Source organism: Staurois parvus, unplaced genomic scaffold (genome assembly GCF_062004578.1).
Source record: "Staurois parvus isolate SC_StPar_1 unplaced genomic scaffold, SC_StPar_1.0 ptg000687l, whole genome shotgun sequence".
NCBI lineage: Eukaryota > Metazoa > Chordata > Amphibia > Anura > Ranidae > Staurois > Staurois parvus.
The window spans coordinates 388,854-403,607 of record NW_028318483.1 but is presented as its reverse complement, the minus strand read 5'-3'; the positions used below and the strand labels follow the sequence as shown (position 1 = coordinate 403,607).

The 14,754-nt window shown below is 42.8% G+C and overlaps 1 protein-coding gene across 2 annotated transcripts in view; it reads left to right on the top strand.

Moving 5' to 3' along the window:
- Window positions 1–5,207: 5,207 nt before the first annotated feature.
- NUDT12 (nudix hydrolase 12) overlaps window positions 5,208–14,754 on the top strand; it is a 57,738-nt gene continuing 48,191 nt past the window's right edge. Inside the window, exon 1 of one of the 2 annotated variants that reach the window (XM_089652602.1) lies at window positions 5,208–5,290. The gene's annotated coding sequence lies outside the window, so the exon portion shown is untranslated. Of the gene's footprint in view, window positions 5,331–14,754 lie in introns of both variants that reach the window. The other variant, XM_089652603.1, reaches the window with a different exon arrangement.

Below are 14,754 nucleotides of genomic sequence, written 5' to 3'. Positions count from 1 at the left end.
TGCCCCATCATTGCCTCCTCATCAAAACTCATTAGTGCAGCCCCATCAGTGCAGCCTCACCAGTGCCCATCAGTGCAGCCTCATCAGTTCCCATGAGTGCAACTTCATCAGAGCCCATCAGTGCAGCCTATGTATGCCCATAAGTGCAGCCTTTCAGTGCCCATCAGATAAGAAAAAAAATATTATTTGCAAAATGTTATAACATAATATATAAAAAAAAATGTTTTCAAAGTTTTCAGTCTCTTCATTTGTCTAGCAAAAAAATAGAAATAACAAACAAGTGGTGATTAAATACCACCAAAAGAACGTTCTGTCTCAAAAAATTATAAAAATGTCATATGGGTACAGTGTTGAATGACTGCGTAATTGTCATTCAAAGTGTGAGAGCGCTGAAAGATAAAACTTGGCCTGGGCAGGAAGGGGGTGAAAGTGCCCGGTATTGAAGTGGTTAAAGTGAACCTACACTGCATCTGAGCACCACAAATCAAAAACGCTTTTCGATTCATTTTTGCTATTCAAAGCAAACTCCTCCATCCAGCCATGGCTTCATGCTTTATTTTGCTGAGAAATCACTTTGAAAAATACCTCACTAGCATTTCTGGCCGTGGCCATCTTGAGTAAGGGCAGATGATTCATGTAGCATTTACTTCCTGGAATCAATCTGCCCTTAGCTCAGGCATGCAAGCAGGAGGGTGTGCTTAGCTGAGAAAACCCCTCCTCCCCTCCTGAAGACTCCTGGGATGTATGACATCATTTCCCTAGGCATGGAAACCAGGAACTACCTGAAGAAATGTACAAAAAAGGTTTCAAACAAGTAAATATGATATACGGTCCTATCTATTTACTAATGCTAGCAGCATAAGGATTACAAATAGTCAATATTGACTTAGAGAGTAAAGTTCCACTTTAACAGATTCCCGACTGCCCTATAGCAGAACTACTGCTACAGGGTGGTAGGGCAGCGCAAAATCACACACACATATACAGTGGGGATCGAAAGTTTGGGCACCCCAGCTAAAAATTTGTATTAATGTGCATAAAGAAGCCAAGGAAAGATGGAAAAATCTCCAAAAGGCATCAAATTACAGATTAGACATTCTTATAATATGTCAACAAAAGTTAGATTTTATTTCCATCATTTACACTTTCAAAATAACAGAAAACAAAAAAATGGCGTCTGCAAAAGTTTGGGCAGCCTGCAGAATTTATAGCATGCACTGCCCCTTTTGCAAAGCTGAGACCTGCCAGTGTCATGGATTGTTCTCAATCATCATCTGGGAAGACCAGGTTATGTCAATCTCAAAGGTTTTAAATGCCCAGACTCATCTGACCTTGCCCCAACAATCAGCACCATGGGTTCTTCTAAGCAGTTGTCTAGAAAACTGAAACTGAAAATAGTTGACGCTCACAAAGCTGGAGAAGGCTATAAGAAGATAGCAAAGCGTTTTCAGATGTCAATATCCTCTGTTCGGAATGTAATTAAGAAATGGCAGTCATCAGGAACAGTGGAAGTTAAAGCAACATCTGGAAGACCAAGAAAAATATCAGACAGAACAGCTCGCAGGATTGTGAGAAAAACAATTCAAAACCCACGTTTGACTGCACGATCCCTCCAGAAAGATCTGGCAGACACTGGAGTTGCGGTACCCAATTTACTATAAAAAGATACTTGTACAAATATGGTCTTCATGGAAGAGTCATCAGAAGAAAACCTCTTCTACGTCCTCATCACAAAAATCATCGTTTGAACTTTGCAAACGAACATATAGACAAGCCTGATGCATTTTGGAAACAAGTTCTGTGGACCGATGAGGTTAAAATTGAACTTTTTGGCCGGAATGAGCAAAGGTACGTTTGGAGAAGAAGGGGCACAGAATTTAATGAAAAGAACCTCTGTCCAACTGTTAAGCATGGGGTTGGATCAATCATGCTTTGGGGTTGTGTTGCAGCCAGTGGCACAGGGAACATCTCACAAGTAGAAGGAAGAATGGATTCAATAAAATTTCAGCAAATTTTGGATGGTAACTTGATGCCATCTGTGAAAAAGCTGAAGTTAAAGAGAGGATGGCTTCTACAAATGGATAATGATCCTAAACACACCTGGAAATCCACGGGGGATTACATCAAGAGGCGTAAACTGAAGGTTTTGCCATGGCCTTCACAATCTCCTGACCTCAACATAATTGAAAATCTATGGATAGACCTTAAAAGAGCCGTGCGTGACAGACAGCCCAGAAATCTCAAAGAACTGGAAGACTTTTGTAAGGAAGAATGGGCAAAGATACCTCAAACAAGAATTGAAAGACTCTTGGCTGGCTACAAAAAGCGTTTACAAGCTGTGATACTTGCCAAAGGGGGCAGTACAAGATATTAACTCTGCAGGGTGCCCAAACTTTTGCAGACGCCATTTTTTTGTTTTCTGTTATTTTGAAAGTGTAAATGATGGAAATAAAATCTAACATTTGTTGACATATTATAAGAATGTCTAATCTGTAATTTGATGCCTTTTGGAGATTTTTCCATCTTTCCTTGGCTTCTTTATGCACATTAATACAAATTTTAAACTGGGGTGCCCAAACTTTCGATCCCCACTGTATATATATATATATATATATATATATATATATATATATATATATATATACATGCTTTTGTATTTCCGGGTAGGGGGTGCCCAGGGGCTACAGATGTCGATCACCGGGTCCCAGCCGGAGATTCCCCGCCGCCACACGGCGATCATTGAGGAACACTGACAGGGGAGAGGTCTGTGCAAACAATACAGATCTCTCCCCTGTCAGAAGCAGTATGCTGCTTTGAATTGCTCTGCATAGCAGAACAATACAAAGCAGCATGCTTACATAGTAAAACACACACAGGCCACACAGTAAAACAGCACACATTTAACCCCTCCTGCCCAGTGTCATTAGTACAGTGACGGTGCTTTTTATTAGCACTGATCACTGTATTAGTGTCACTGGGGATGTCAGTGGTAGTCATTTCCCACCCAGTGTCAGAATGCCTGCCGCAGTCCCACTAGAAGTCGCTGATCGCTGTATCTATACCGGCATTCGTAGACACTATAACTTTCACGTAAACCAATTAATTTACATGTATTGGGATTTTTTTTAGCAAAGACGTAGTAGAATACATTTTGGCCTAAATTTATGACGAAATTTGATTTTTTAAATTTTTTAACTGGATATGTTTAACAGCAAAAAGTAAAAAATATTGCTCTTTTCTGTTTATAGCGCAAAAAATAAAAAACGCACAGGTGATCAAATACCATGGAAAGAAAGCTGTATTTGTGGGGGGAAAAGGACGTAAATTTAATTTGGGAGCAGCGTTGCATGACTGCGCAATTGTCAGTTTAAGTAACGCAGCGTTGTATCACAAAAATTGGCCTGGTCAAGAAGGGGGATAAATCCTCTGGAGGGAAGTGGTTAACCACTTGCCTACTGGGCACTTATACCCCCTTCGTGCCCAGGCCAATTTCCAGCTTTCAGCGCTGTCGCATTTTGAATGATAATTGCGCGGTCATGCAACACTGTACCAGGGGTGGACTGACCATTTGGAAACTCGGGCACTGCCCGAGGGCTGGGGGTCAGTAGGGGGCCCCATGAGATGCCCCTGGTACATTTTTTTGAGTTTGGGCAAGGACACAGGGGCCCCATGATCCCCTATTGCCCGGGGGCCCCATGAGTTGTCAGTCCACCCCTGCACTGTACACATATGACATTTTTATCATTTTTTTCACACAAATAGAGCTTTCTTTGGGTGGTAGTTACTTGCCGCTGGGTGATTTATTTTTTGTGCTATAAACAAAAAAAGAGCAAACAATTAGAAAAAAAAAGGTTTTTATAACATTTTGTAAACAGATAATTTTTCTCCTTCACTGATGTGTGTTGATGAGGCTGCACTGATATATAGAGCACTGATGGGTACTGATAGGCAGCACTGGTGGGCAGTGATAGGCGGCACTAATGAGGTGGCACGGATATGTAGCACTGATGGGCACTGATGAGCTGGCACTGATGATGCTGAACTGATATGCAACAATGATGGGCATTGATAGGCAGCACTGATGGGCACTGATGGGTGGCATTCCTTGGCACTGATGGGTGGCACTGCTGGGCAGCACTGATGGATGGCACTCCTGGGCACTGATGGGTGGAACTGCTGAGGGGCACTGCTGGGCACAGGTGGGTGGCACTGATGGGCACAGGTGGGTGGCACTGCTGGGCAGTGATGGGTGGCACTGCTGGTCAGTACTGATGGGTGGCACTGCTGGGCATAGGTGGGTGGCACTACTAGGTAGTGCTGGGCACTTGTGGGTGGCACTGCGGGGCACAGTTGGGCGGCACTGGTGAGTGGCACTGGTCATCAGTGCCCTGATGATTGGTGCCGATCCATCCTCTGACAATTGCCTGTTATAGGCAGTACTTTCCTCACGCTGGAAAAAAAAAGTTAACAACATGAGGAAAGTGCAGCCGATAACCAGCAATTACATTTACCCAGTGATCTGCTGTGTCATTGGACACAGCGGATCACAATGTAAAAGGCCGCTGTGATTGGCCTTTTACCACTGCACGTGATCAGCTGTGTCCGTAGCAGGGGCAGACTGACCATTCGAGAACACGGGCACTGCCCGAGGGCCTGGGGTCAGTAGGGGGCCCCATGAAATGCCCCTGGTACATTTTATAGGCTTTTTTTGAGTGTGGGCAAGGACACAGGGGCCCCATGATCCCTTATTGCCCGGGGGCCCCATGAGTTGTCAGTCCGCTCCTGGTCCGTAGGATCACCGGGACATCATATGACACCCTCCCAGAACTGGACAACCACGCTGTATCCATCCTTCAGCTATAGCAGTTGGCAAGTGGTTAAGCAATGAACAATGGCTGCCTCTCAAATACATTCCCACTGACACCATTGGTCTTTTTAGCTCTCTATAGGAGCGGAATTGTTCCTATTGACAAGTATAAGGAGCATTCTTCCACTGACCATCACTAATGTATCCTGAGTTGTACATATGTAATATTTAGCTGGGGTTCCCGGACACAGGAAAGGTATTTCCGGGGTTCCTCTGTGTTGATAAGGTTGGGAAAGGCTGCTGTGGACTTTGGAAGTTATATAATACATGCTCCTGATAGGGGAGGACCACATTTATCAGCATACATGCTCAGCACAGTATAATCCTCTGTGAGTGTGGAGGGGAGCAGGCGCAGCTCTTCGGAGCAGTACGGTAGTAGGAAGTGTGTGTCCTTTACCCAGGGATCCTCCAGCTGTCCTCCAGGTGATGTGTGTTCTATGCCCGGAATAGAGCGATCAGCCCGGTATTTATTATTACAGGAAGGGATCGTACACAGGGTGTGCAGTGAGGGAGGACACCGCCTCTGCTGTGTGTTATGTTAGTAAATACGAGGATCTGCTGTGTAATGTCCAGAACAGGAGGAGGGATATCAGAGATCTCTCATTATTTGTGTGTCAGTTATAACATATCTAGTATGTCACTGATAAGCTCACCACACACGGTACAATCTGATTGTACAATCCCCTTTAGGCTCTGTTCACACTGGCATTTAGGCACACTGGGGGTTATTTACTAAAACTGGTGCACACAGAATCTGCTGCAGCTCTGCACAGTAACCAATCAGCTTCCAGGTTTTATTGTCAAATCCTCATTGAAGAAGCAGAAGTTAGAAGCTGATTGGCTACCATGCACAGCTGCTGTTTTAGTAAAGCTCTCCCAATGGTTAGAATCTACTGATTCCTGAGGCTGGGGTTGACAGCTGTGTGCAGATAGCCCCACACACCATAATGACAGGCTGTAGGTGGCCACCACTCTTCATCACTGTCCACGCAGCCAGTGATTACCGGAAGTAATGACAGCTGAACGCACACAAAGATCTCTGCAGGTAATCACGGGCTGTGTTTACATTCACAATTAGCTGCGTCCACTGACATCCTGTCATTGTGGATTCAACAGACCCTGCCATTCCCGGCCAAAGGAATCTGTAGATGGTGACCTTTGGGATTCAGTGTGGCTAAATACCGGTACAAATGGAATTTACAATCTGCCAACACCTTTGTAGTGCAAGGACCTGCAAGGTTGTATTTGTCTTAAAGCCATATTAAAAGTTCTTAGATGTGATAGCTGCATTTGTTTTCTTTTTTAGGCTTTCTTTTCTTTATTCTCATCTGGTAATCCAGTCAATGAGTTTGTTTTTTTTACAAAAGCACAAGCCTTGCAGTAGAAAGTATTGCATTCAGAGATTAGACAAACCATTTAACACTTGCAGGGGTGCTTACAGTAATCAGGTTATATATATATATAACTTTTATCCCAAAAAGGAGCAACGCTGTTTATTGCAACTGCTTATAAAGTGTTAGCTGGAGTTCATCTTCAATATATTAGTGTATTTAAATCTACTAGTACATCTAACACTCCCCTCCCCCCCCCCCAGAATGGCTATGATGCTGTTCAAAGGTGCTCCTTTATCCAGAGTGGTGTCTGTATAATACAGGAAGTGAGTTACTGGCCAGAGCACCTGCTGAAAAAAAACTAAAAAAAAGAAAACTAATGCAGCCACCACATATCAATGATTGGCAATATACACTGCTCAAAAAAATTAAAGGAACACTTTTTAATCAGAGTATAGCATCAAGTCAACTAAACTCCTGGAATCTGGTCAGTTAAGTAGCAGAGGGGGTTGTTAATCAGTTTCAGCTGCTTTCGTGTTAATGAAATTAAAAGCAGGTGCACTAGATGGGCAACAGTGAGACGACCCCCAAAACAGGAATAGATTTACAGGTGGAGGTCACTGACATTTTTTTCCATACTCATCTTTTCTGATTGTTTTTCACTAGTTTTGCATTTGGCTAGGGTCAGTGTCACTACTGGTAGCATGAGGCGATACCTGGACCCTACAGAGGTTGCACAGGCAGTCCATTTCCTCCAGGATGGCACATCAATACGTACCATTGCCAGAAGGTTTGTGCTGTCTCCCAGCAGGGAGACAGGGCTGGACAGGGCCATAGAAGGTCCTTAACCCATCAGCAGGACCGGTATCTGCCCCTTTGTGCCAGGAGGAACAGGATGATCACTGCCAGAGCTCTACAAAATGACCTCCAGCAGGCCACTGGTGTGAATGTCTCTGACCAAACAATCAGAAACACTTCATGAGGGTGGCCTAAGGGCCCGACGTTCTCTAGTGGGCCCTGTGCTTTCTGCCTGGCACCATAGAGCTCAACTGGCATTTGCGATTGAACACCAGAATTGGCAGGTCCGCCACTTGCGCCCTGTGCTTTTCATTGATGAGAGCAGGATCACCCTGAGCACATGTGACAGACATGAAAGGGTCTGGAGAAGCCGTGGAGAACGTTATGCTGCCTGTAACATAGTTCAGCATGACCGTTTTGGTGGTGGGTCAGTGATGGTCTGGAGAGGCATATCTCTGGAGGGACTCACAGACCTCTACAGGCTAGACAATGCCCCCCTGACTGCCATTAGGTATCGGGATGAAATCCTTGGACCCATTGTCAGACCCTACGCTGGTGCAGTGGGTCCTGGGTTCCTCCTGGTGCACGACAATGCCCGGCCTCATGTGGTGAGAGTATGCAGGCATTTCCTGGAGGATGAAGGAATTGATACCAATGAATGCCCCCCATGCTTGCCTGACCTAAATCCAATAGAACACCTCTGGGATATCATGTTTCGGTCCTTCCGACACCGCCAGGTTGTACCTCAGACTGTCCAGGAGCTCAGTGATGCCCTGGTCCAGATCTGGGAGGAAATACCCCAGGACACCTTCCGTGGTCTCATTAGGAGCATGCTCCGGTGTTGTCAGGCATGCATACAAGCACGTGGGGGCCATACAAACTACTGAGAACCATTTTGAGTTGCTGCAATGAAATTTCAGCAAAATGGACTAGGCTGCTGCATAATTTTTTTCACTTTGATTTTCGGGGTGTCTTTGAATTCAGTCCTCTGTAGGTTGATAATTTTCATTTCCATCAAACGATGGGGCATCCTTACATTCCTAACACATTACCCAGTCCATATCTGTATTGATATCCATCATGATATTTTTCCCCATTGAGATCTGATGTGTTTTCAAAGTGTTCCTTTCATTTCTTTGAGCAGTGTATTACATTTAATTCTGGGTTTAATACCACTTTAAAGCAGAGATAAAGGCAAACCGTTTTTTATTTTGGTTAGAATAAGGAAGGGTTATAACCCCTGTAATTCTTACTTTTGCCATCTGTGTCCCATTGGGGAGATTTTCCCTTAACTTCCTGCCCTATATCCAAAACAGGAAGTGAGAGAAAATCCCTCTAAAGTGAGGGAATCCTGGGGTGTCATCAGAATTAGTGTCTCTATTGGAAGATTTCCCTGCTATTCTTGTTTCTTTGGACAACCCAAAATTAATTTTTTTTTTTAACTTTCGATGATAACGGTAAACGGGACAAACAGAGAGGGTGAATTTCCGTAACGGGCACAGACAGTAATAAAAACTGACAGGTGTTCTAATACCTCTCCACTCCTTCCAAAACTCAGAAAAAAATGTTTGCCTTCAGTTATATTTTCATTTATTAGATCAGGTAGATTTTACATGGTTTTGGTAGGTCTAAAGCTGATTGTACAATGATTGTGTGGTCAGACTGTACTGTGTACAGCATGCCTAAAGCTGGCCTTACATCTGTAAAAGTTTAGTAGAAAATTACAGTTTTCAGAACTTTTGTTTAACTGTCTGAAGGTGGCCATACACTATACAATCTGATTGTACTATTTCCAATAGATCTATATTAAGCTATGTAGTATATGGGTCTGCATGACTGAATATTATTTGAAAACCAGATTGTATAGTGAAGGGCCAGTTTAAAGATAACAATACACTGCTATACCATCTGATTGTTTATTCTTTAGATCTATCATCAACTACATAGTGCAGGGACCTGTCTGTTTGCATACTGTGTTAATAGATTTTTAGGAAATTGTTCAATCAAATACACACTACAAGTTTTTTGGGGTTATTTTTTGTTCAACTCAAGGAGTTGAACGAAAAAAAATCTGCCAGATTGCTGTGCTATTGCAATCGACATTAGTAGAGCTATCTCCCCACTGTGCTATTGTGTACTGTCAGGGGGGACCGCCCCCTCGCCGGGACACACTGTTCAGCGCTCAGAGCCATTAGCTGAGAGCTCTGGTCAGATGATCAGATGCTGGTTGGCTGCTCGTTTTCCAGCATGCTCATTCGACAAAAGCCAGTCGTTGGATCAGCTTCTATCGGACAAGCTGTCGGGGACACATGCCAGTTAATACTGTATCTGCTGATTTCGAACAATATTCGGCCCTTGTGTGCTAAGAGTTAAAAGGGACAATGTGACAATCAATTTTGACCAAAAAACCCTCAAAGGATAAGGATGGTAAATTTTTGTCATTCAAAATTAGTTGAGCCCTTGAAGGCACCAGTGAATAGTAGGTAAAGCAATTTTTATCATTTTTCATCCAAACATTCTATATGTGTAATGCCAGCTTTAGATATGACAAAAACATTGTAGTACAGGGAGGACAGTCAGGAGTTGGTAAAACTGCACTTCAACCACCTTTTTATTTCCTCAACCACAAGTCATTAAGTCTACAGTTTGTAGCCCTTGCCCTAATTTCCTCCATTAATCCTTTATTGGGCTTAAAAGTCAATTAGGACAGATCCCAGAGATATGGGTGCCAGTGCAGTGGCTGACCCCACCTTGCCCTTGAAATGTATGGCATCGACTAAATACCTTGGTGTGGAGGTTTCTTCCAGGGTTTCTGACTACTGCTCCCTGAACCTCCTACCTCTGTTGAGCACAATAAAGTAGTGCATGAAGGCGTGGGACAATCTCCCTGATTCCTATAGGAAAAATTAACCTGCGCAAAATGAAGATACTCCCCTAATTATTACACATTCTGCGCCACACTCTGGTGTGGATTCCACGGCAATACTTTAAACAATTTCACTCTGCTGTTGTCTCCTTCCTGTGGGGTCGCGTCAACCTCAGTTTAGGTTGTCAGTATTTCAGAGGCCATGAATGCAATGGGGTTTAGCCTACCCGAAATGATATGCCTATTATATTGCAGCACTCCTCTGCCATGCTCATAATTGATTGACAGCTGATTAAACCAATGTCTCCATGTTGCTGGAGGCACCGTATTTTGACTCTTATGAGGTCTAACGCAATCAGAGGAACTTCTGCCCCTTTCCCCCTCACGCCATCCCTGAAGGTGCTCCTTAAGGCCCGGAGGCTCAAATTTCCAGTATCTTCCCATAATTGGTCCCCCTGTGGCTAAATCCCACACTTCCTGAATTTTTATCTTCCCAGATCCCAGTGTTTGGGCTTCCAAGGGGATCAGGTACCTCAATCAAATTTGTGACGATGGCATGCTGAAGTCCTTTGATTCTCTAAACAGAGAATACACCCTCCCCAACTCATACCTGTATCTCCAGCTGCGCCATGCATTTCATACTCAATTCAATAATGGTCCAGTCTCTCTGGTTGTCTCTGGATTGAAAGATGTCTCCCTAGTGAAACAGTTCTCTACCATCTATAAGTACATGTTACTGTCTTTTCATGATGGTCTAGACCAGCAATGGGCAAACTACGGCCTGCGGGCCGTATACGGCCCGGCGGACCTTTTAATCCAGCCCGCGGAGCGTGATAAAAAAAAAAAACAGCCAGGGCAGGCAAACATTGGCTGTCAGAATGTGTGTAGGCGGGGCAGCGTGACGAACGTGAGGGGAGCTAGGCTCCTCTCACAGTCCGCCCGGAAGACCGGAACGGCGCGGGAACACGGCGAGAGGAACGCGCGGAGCAAAGGTAAGTAAATTGACACAGGGGGGACTTGGCTTACTACTTGGGGGGGGAATAGTACTATGGGGAATGAAATACTATATGAGGGATGAATTAATATGGGGAATGAATTACTATAGGGGGGATAAATTACTATATGGGGGATGAATTACTATGGGGGATGAATTACTATATGGGGGATTAATTACTATGCTTACTATGGGGGAATATTACTATACTTACTATGGATGGCATGGTAGTGGCTGGGCCGGCCAGCAGCTAGTGGGGGGCATAAAAGTTTTGTAAAATAACTCTTTTTATGCTTTTCTACCTTAAATTAATCTAAACATTTAATGTTACAAATTTTAATTTATATTAATTCACACATACACATCATTCATCTACTCTTGGTCCGGCCCCCGGGTCCAATATATGAACCCATTGCGGCCCTCAAGTCAAAAAGTTTGACCACCCCTGGTCTAGACAGATCACTGACCTGCTGGCGTGGGGCTGGATACGGAGGACTGGGAGGATGTATGGGACTATCCTATGTTGCAACTGGTCTCCATGCAAGACCATTTAATTCAATTTAAAATACTCCACAGAATATATTTTACCCCTGAAAGATTGCATAGAATTTTTCCTTAGCTTCCTTCTAAATGCTGCCGTTGTCCGGTGGACCCAGCCAATTGTTTATATATCTTTTGGAGCTGTCCCATCATTTGGTCATTCCGTGAGGACGTCATTTGTGATGAAACGCGTAGGGCGGAGCCTGGTGGTTCGTGACGTCAGGACGCTCCCTGGTAGTAGCGGAGGTATCCGCGGTGAGCGGGATTTGTACGCTATCTGCAATCTGATGCCATTGTTTATTGCTTATCATGCTGGTGTCGGCGTGACACTTTGCTTGTGAGTTTTTTACTTACCTTTGAATAAATGTGATGTTTTTTAAAACACGCTGCACCATCATTCCTTTTCTTTATCCCCGAGTGTGGTTCCATGATTATGAATGGAGAAGACGAGTAAGTAAAGGTTCCTAAATGCTGGTTTGATGTTGCTGCTGCAGAGTATTGCTCCCAAAATTGGATATTACATTCCTCTATAGAGTACTGCTTTGAATATCTGGATTCATTTATTACCATCGCTTCCAGAACAACAGCGCTTTTGCTCATTTTAATTAATCAGCAATAAGCTCTGGTGAGTTTATTTATTTCTTCTGGTGGTGGATTATGAGAACGAATATATATTTTTATCACCAAATTTATAAGTGATTTTTTTTTTTTTTGGAATTGACACTTGGACTTTTTGTTGTATGTGCACTAATTAAGTGATTTACAGAGCATTCCTTATTTTATTTTGTACATTTCACCTTTATTTAGGGTTTAGGTTTGCTGCGTTTATTTAATCAGTTTTGGTATTTTGTTTTTTCATCCGCCGCTTTTTTTTTTCTTTTGAATAATTTGAAGACTGTTTTTTTTCTGATTTATTTGTACCTCCAGCATGGGTAGGCCCAATAGACTGTGTTTTGTACACTTTTACTCACTTAAAAAGGAATAAAAAGTAATTAAAAAAAAAAAAAAGAATGTCTACAGTTTGATGGCCACATAACTGATCAGTAGATTCTTTCTGGCCGTTGTGAACACAACCTGCACATACAGCTGCAGCTGTCAGCAGTGGCTGTCAGATTTATACAGATCTATACCTTGTTCACATATTTTACCTTGTTCATGTCCAACTGCCCCTTGACACAGTCAGTGTGCATCCAGGGCCGGCGTTCCTGCAGACTAAGCCCTGGTTCACACCAGTGCAACTTGTTATGCGATTTGGCAGTTTCAGATCACATGACAAGTCACACCCTATTGTCGGCAGTGGAACCTCTCAAAAGTAGTTCCTGCACTATTTTTTGAGATTTCAGGTGCAACTTGCATAGACATCTGTTCATGAAGTAGCACAGATGTCTGCCAAATCGCACCTGAAGTCGCATTGACATGCAGCTTTGAAATCACGCAACTTCAAGTGAAGTCGCACGATTTCAAAGTCGGATCCAGTGTGAACCAGAGCTTAGGCTGCAGCTAATCGGCCAGTTTGTATGCTGCCACAGCATACAGTGTTGTTGCATCCAGAGCCAGAGCATAGCCACCTCTGAATGCAGCAACAGCAAACCAACCACACCCCATAACCCGCGTGAAGTTAGCCCAAGTTTATTTTTATACTTCGTTCACACTAGTGCGATTTCAGATGTGACTTGAGTTGCACAGAATCACAAGACAATGGAAATCACATTGGGGTAGATTTACTAAAACTGGGGCACTCAGAAGTCAGCTTCTACCTTCAGCTAGTTCATTTAAGCTTTGACGAAAAAAACTGGAAGCTGTCAATTGGGACCAGGGTGAATTTGATTTAAATCATGATTTATATCATTAGTGAAAAGGCTCAATTTAAATTTAAATTTTTAAAGAGCAACTGTCATCTCTGTCCTCCCATTCACTTTAATGGGACGGCAGGTGATGTGGCAATGACACAACAAGGTGAGGGACGTGGCGGCAGCAGGTGAGTGGATGCCTGCTAACAGGCGCTGCCATGATGGATCTAATATGACAGGTGCTCTTTAAATGTAAGGAATCTGATTCATTCTTGCTGGAATCTTTAATATTTGCAAACCAAATGAAGGTTTCCTTTAGAATAATAAGCTGTCAGGTTAGTAAAAGAGCGATATCAGAACAGATTTTAGGTTAATAGGTTAATCACACATAGTTGGAGAATGACTCAATTTCTTTTATTTCATGTTTTTTCTCATGGTTACTGTGAAATAGTGTGAATGCATCAATGCAGTGTATGTTATCTCAGCTTGCAGAGCTTGGATTCATTGAATGAGTTTACCAAAATTTTAAATATTGCAGAATATATAGCCTCATGCTACATAACTAAGCTCCATTTCATGCTGAATAAACAAAATTATTAATGTATCTTAAATAGAAAACTATCTTTAGATAGATTTTTATGCCGAATGCATTTCATTAAAAATAAATTTGATAAAAATCAAAAATAATGCAATTTAAATTTTAAAAATCTGATTTTTTTTTTGTTTTGTTTTGTTTTTTGTTTGTTTTTTTTTAAATCATTGATTTTTATCCACCCTGATTGGTACACAGTCACCGCTCCCAATCTGACATCCATGCATCCCAACAGACAGCTATGGTACTGCTAGAATTGGGATGCATTCAACATCTGTGCATCCGTGAACCTGTAAAACACAGCCCTGCATGGGGCACGGATCAAATCGCCATGTGTCAACAAGGCCTTAGCCTGAATCTGATGTGCATCAATGGGACAACTGTATCCGTCCCCTATATACCTTGTGCTTTATTACTTGAAATTGAAACTCCGGCCTTTTTTTCTTTTTAATTTGAATATTTTTTTTAGCTTTGGGTATTGGAAAGCATTAGAAACTCAGCAGCTCAGCAACCAACTGAGAAGCCTGGCCATTTCTCTGGGAGGGGGACTTGCATGGGAGAGCTCTGGCACAAAAGGGTCACCATACAATCTGACCATACAATCTTGTAACAACCAACTTTTTTTTACCAAAACTATGTAATATGAGCACATACCTAATCTATCCAATTAATGTAAATTCAGCTACATAGTTACATATAGTTGCATAGTTAGTCTGGTTGAAAAAAGACAAAAGTCCATCCAGTTCAACCATTAGCTGGTCAGGCCTTTGCGTTACATGGTAGATCTAATGAAGATTGTACACTGAGATTGTAATGTGTGGTGTGACATGATGCAGAGTAGGGGTGGTGCCATAGGATTTACATTCTTCTACATGTACATAACATTTACAGTATGGAGACATCATAAGGGCTCATATATACTGACATGAAACAATGCTTGGCCTGCGTTTCTGGGAAACATCACACTATTCCAGGT